Source organism: Sinocyclocheilus rhinocerous, unplaced genomic scaffold (assembly GCF_001515625.1).
Source record: "Sinocyclocheilus rhinocerous isolate Xijiao unplaced genomic scaffold, SAMN03320098_v1.1 scaffold889, whole genome shotgun sequence".
In the NCBI taxonomy this organism is placed as follows: Eukaryota; Metazoa; Chordata; class Actinopteri; order Cypriniformes; family Cyprinidae; genus Sinocyclocheilus; species Sinocyclocheilus rhinocerous.
In genome coordinates, this window is record NW_015638024.1 from 2774005 (window position 1) to 2779632 (window position 5628).

At 38.8% G+C, this 5628-nt stretch overlaps 1 protein-coding gene across 2 annotated transcripts in view; it reads right to left on the bottom strand.

Annotated features, from left to right (window-relative positions):
* Positions 1–4902, bottom strand: part of LOC107749496 (synaptotagmin-6-like) — a 16091-nt gene extending 11189 nt beyond the window's left edge. For both annotated transcript variants that reach the window (XR_001641038.1, XM_016564672.1), the window contains exon 1: positions 4715–4902. The gene's annotated coding sequence lies outside the window, so the exon portion shown is untranslated. The remainder of the gene's footprint in view (positions 1–4714) is intronic.
* Between the last annotated feature and the right edge of the window lie 726 nt (positions 4903–5628).

The following is a 5628-nucleotide window of genomic DNA, read 5'->3' on the forward strand; positions in this document are numbered from 1 at the left end:
TGATTGGTCAGATGGCCTAGTCTGTTGTGATTGGTCTACAGCGTACAGCGCGTTTCGGAAATGATACGCCTATTTCAATGGTTCTGTATTTTGAACGCTCTATAGAAAATATAAACATCTATTATTTATCATACTTACAAGTTGTGATTCAGTGGAGCAGCTGGTCCAAACAAACAGGATACTGATCCATCTTTCAACAGCAAGCATTTTGTGAATACCGCGTTGAACTCCCCGAGATTAGAGAAGCAGTCGTCAGTAGAATGATGTGTTTGTGTGCGGGGTCAAGTTGTTCGCGGCCAGCCAAAGTAGAACATAGGTGCGCATTATGCAAATGTGTTACCCTGTGACGTGTAGCCGTCACGGAAGTGGGATTCAAATTACTAACAACTCGTTTCAGATGTACAGAGTCGATTCTTTATTTTGGGAGACAATAACTTTATTTATCGTGCACTTTCAGCTTTAAAACTTTGCAGATCGTTTACATTCACATACAGCTACATTACACACTGCATGAAAGGCAATAATGGAAATGGCATAATAGGGGCACTTTATATAATAATTGCATCCAAGAAACTATTACAGTTCTTTTTCCAGAACAATAAACCCATTCAAATATTTAACTTATTGATTTGCCATATAAAGTAAATCAAATGAAACGAGAAAATAGATTTATATAGGCCTAACACTTCCTTTCAACCTCTAACTCTATGTAAGCTCCATCAAATACTACTGAGCCCTATCAAAGCTCTGGAGGGGAGAGGGTGAAATCCAGTTAAATGTGCTCCTGCTATTAGCTTGGAGCCATTCACAATTCCCTGTGGTATACGGTTGTGACAGCTGTGGTCAGGACCAGCAAAGAGAACATAAGGCTATAGGCAGCCCACTTTAATGAATAGAACGGCATGCTTGTCATCAGCACTCGAAACACAGGTCTGATGCAGATACAAAGCACTTTAATAAAGCATCTCAAAAGTGCTTCATTAAAATCGCACTATTTACAGTTGTTGCAATGATTTGCTCTTTTTAATCATATATTTCATTCACTGCAGGACCAAGTATTCCCTGCATGAACAAACTGCAGGGTAAATTGATGCCAGTAATAAGATCTTATATCCTGCAGACAAGCTGGTAGTCTTTATACAGCTCGAAATATCACTGAATGCTTGCATCAAACGTGAGGTAAGGTTTAAAAAAGTGAAAACTCCTAAATCAGAGTGGATTAAATAAAAATAACTGCTGTTAATATTTCCCTCAGCTCTTGCCACCGTGGCCATGTTGGCAACATGGGAAATTCCCCTTCTTTCATGCCCTGCTCTAGCAGCAATTTGCAGACAAGCAATTACTCTGATTGCCGAGCGGTAATGGCCATAGGTTAACATACGATTACCTCTCTCTATTGTAATTCCAGTGCCCCTAGTGCATAAAACTCATTTAATTTGTACAGTTATTGGTATAGTGTTCCACATCAGTGCGATTCATGCAATCAATGATTATGTTATAGTGACAAAACAGCTATGGATACTTTTTCATTAAATGAAATTCATCTATAAGAAAAAATTATGATCATAATTACATAATCTTGATTTGGAGGTACGATTGCTAAATCTACGACTTCATTCTTCTGTATTATTGAAAGTGTCATTTACAGTTGATTCCAGACATAACTTTTTGACATTTAGTATAACAGCTATGGAATGTTTTACTGTTCAGCAGGACCATGTTCTGTATTTCAGACCAGACTAAGTGAACAGCAGGGAGAGTTGTGTGATTATGCCTGAAGCGAGGAGGGGTTTTTTGAAAGTCGAAGTGCATGTGTTTTCTTTCGCTGCAGGATCGCTTGAAGCAGGGTTTCTCTTGCTCCAAGATTTCTCAGAGCGGGGTTTCTCCCAGAGCGGAGTGATTTCTGGGACAACTGCTGATGCTCCGCTCACATACACTTTTACATGCAGGCGGCCAGTTTCTGCATTACTTAGCGACGTGCAAAATATGATGCTTTAGTTTATTTTGGTTTTTAATTATTTTTTTGTTGGTAGAGAAAAAAATACTTTCATGATTAATAATGACAAAATACTGTTCAGAATGCTGCAAAATAGAAAGTAAGAGAAGTTATGAAAAATCTAATGTTAAAAAATTAAATGTGCACAGATTAATTGATCACAATAAGATCTGTAACATGCATTTATAAAATACATAAGGTGAATTTCTATCTCTATTCTATCTCTGTATCTTCAATTTGAATTTCTATTACTTTGTTGAGTTGGGGGGGTGGGTTGTTGATTTAATGTGTGTAGCTCAATTTATTTTGCATTGATTTAAAAAAAAAAAAGTAAATATGAATCTGAATGCAATTAGATTAACAATTTGTGAGGAAAACTGTAAAGAGAGCTATTGAACATCAGTTAAACTTTAAATATAGGCCCTAACTATTTAGCAAAGTCATTAACAGTGCTGGATTTAAAAAAATACTCATAGTAATTAGGTGAAGCAGAAAAATCTCACTGCAGCTTTAACAAGTTATTAGCATGTTCCTCGCCTTCATTGCACCCCACAGGCTGATGTGTGTTCGGCACAGAACAGAGAAGAAGGAAGTGCGAACAGAGAATGCTTATAAATACAGCTCATTACATGCAAAACTCAAAAGCATTGTTTTCACCTCAAAGGCCACATGCTTCGGATACAATTCAGGATGGTGTCTTTTCCAGATAAGCAAAAGAAATCACATCATGTGCCACTTTAGAAGTGCCATCCCCATCCTTTAGGTTGAAACTGGGCTAGATTAGCATTTGTTGTGCAGGCAAAAGGGGAGTGTGAGCCAGAGATAAGGCGAGAGAAGAGCTAGCTTACTGGTCTTGATGGACACGGCCAGTCATTCACAGAATAGGTTGATGTGAGTGGACAATGCCTGTATTTGGCTACACAAATACCCTTAAATCCTTCTGTCAGCCAATTCTGATGGGCAACAACAAGGGTCCCATGAAAGGTGAATTGAGGCATTTACGGACGACAATATGGGATGACACGGTAGTAGCCATAGCTTCAGTTGGCTACGGCTTTAAGCCTAAAGGTAAAAACTGTCTCTCAGTGTTTCCATCAAACGCAGTGTACTTTGTACAAGAGAAAGAGCAATGAACAGGAGATGCTAGCAGCTTTCAACAAAAATGCACACAGGTTTTAACAAAACATATTGAGGTTGGCCATATAGTTCAACCAAGTCATTAGTGCTGTACTGATGACACAGCGCCAATGGTACTATAAAAATACAACCCTGTCAGCAAAAAGTCAACCAATATTAAGCATCCATTATGGGTAAAGCTGATAATAAAACCCTGCTACATAGTTTGATGACAGAAAAATGATTTGAAATACAGCTGCCTTATAATAAGTGGTTTAACATACTTTTCGCCAAGTTTACTAGCGCTAACATCAAAAGACGTCTCATGAAATCATAATTACATGTAGGTCACAACAAATAAAATATTAGTATCATCACTAACAATTTCATCAAGCAATCATTGTAGCCCCTGTATCTCTCGCTAGTGCATTGAACGCAACCCCTGCTGAGTTGCATCTTTCATTCTGAGACGTTCTGCTCTAAACACACATTTTGGATAGTTTTCCCCATTCCCACTTGTACTATAACAAGCCATTCTATCTTGGACGGCTAATGCACTGGCAGCACCGTCATTATCACCTAAAGGTTGGGACAGTGAGTCAGTCTAATACTAAGGGATGATAAGCATTGCAATGCACCACAGCCTGTTGTAGCTAGATCTTTCATTTGCCTACATTGCAGCTTTGGGAGATGCAGCTGACAACAATGCTTTAACACTATCACCTCCAGTGTGATCAACTGCCAATGCAGGAAGAGTCTCCAGATGACCTGCTGAGAGGAACCGTGATGGACAGAACTGCCACTACACCAGGAAGCAGGTCCTTGCACTTGCACATAAACATACACATAAACACACAAAACAAAAGCATGCTGCATGGATGATAATGTATGTGCTATGTTTACACACTACATTCACCCTTCCTTCTTTCAGCACCCCATTCACTGGATCCGCACACAGGCTCTGTGCTTGAATGAACATACAACTGGTATAAAATGTAGCTGCTACCGTAAGCAGCCCCAGGGCATCACCAACACCTTCTTTTCACTGCCATATGTTTAATATGCTCAAAGCTAATGCACCAACACACTTTTGTGAGATCAATACAACACTGTATAAAAGACATCAACCTTTGTACTTAGGTCATAAAGACTTTCCCTGCCTGGGACGAAGCAGCCACAGATGGTGCCTATTAAGAGGTACTAAAAACTAGATTAGAAGAAAACGACATTAAAAAAAAGTCTCCCACCCCATCTCAAAGTTTTGTTTTATGCAGATTGATTTCATAATTACTCTATTATGAAACAGGGCAGCCTAATCGCCTCAGTAGTCGAGGGAGCTTCAAGAGGTGTTAACGCAAATCAACTGAACACCTGCATGAAAATCCTATCAATGCTGCAGGAACGTTGAACTCTCAAATTAAACAACATATACAAAGAACAAAATGATAATATAAAAAAGCACACAAATAGTCGTCAAGTAAAAAAAATATATAATGCGTCTTTGTAGGTAATGCGGTTCTGCCAAAGCACGTAAAGCACTGATACAGAAAAAAAACCTCTCAACTTTATTGTTAACACAAATATATATACATGAATTCTTACCGCTAAGCGTTTTTTCCTTGTCTCTCACTTCTGGTATTCCCACTTAAACTCGCATTCTTGCAGTTTTTGAGACCTCCCCTGCCTCAAAACAGCTCTTGTCTTTCCGCAAGCTCGCCTCAGAATGAGCTCTCCACAGCAGCGCGCACGGGACCGCGTTTCTATGGCACCGCGAGGAAGCCAGCCATTGCTCAGCGCGAGAGATGCTGTATTGTAATCGTCTAGGGGCACGCGCACACAGTACTTTGCCAAGCCAGGGAACGGTCACAACTGCTTCAAACAAATAACGCCGCGTCTTACGCAACAAAAATCACTTTTGTTTATTTAAAGTAAAAATAAAAACGTTATACCTTCCTATAGAAATTAAATTGGATTGAATTTATAGGCCTACTTGTATTAAATTTACTGTAAGCTATCACAAAACAGTTTTTTAAATTTAAAAATGCATCACCATAAATGATGTAATAAAAGTTATCTGTGCAATTAGTAAAAAAAGAGTGCATCACCATATCATTGATGGTGAAAATCTATATTACATCCAACAAGATATATTTATCTACCTTTACAACAAAATACAGGCTAGTGGAGATTGTTTTTAGATACTTACATTTCTTATTTCAGTTATGTACATTAGGCTATAGGGCACATTTTACAGTATGTTCTTTTATTACTGTTTATAATATTATTTTTATGATCTGACTGTGTTGTATGCTCAGTAATGCATGCATGGCTGCATGAAAAAGTTCCTCCATGGTACAAACCCTATGTGTCTTGTTCTTACATTTATGTGGTTTGCTGCTACTTCTCCAGCTGCGATGTCACCGTTCGCCCTAGCTGAATTCTAGACAGATTAACATCAGTGATCTTGTAGCTGCATTGAGAGGGGGATGTGCTCTTGGATGTAGAGAGGGGGGGGG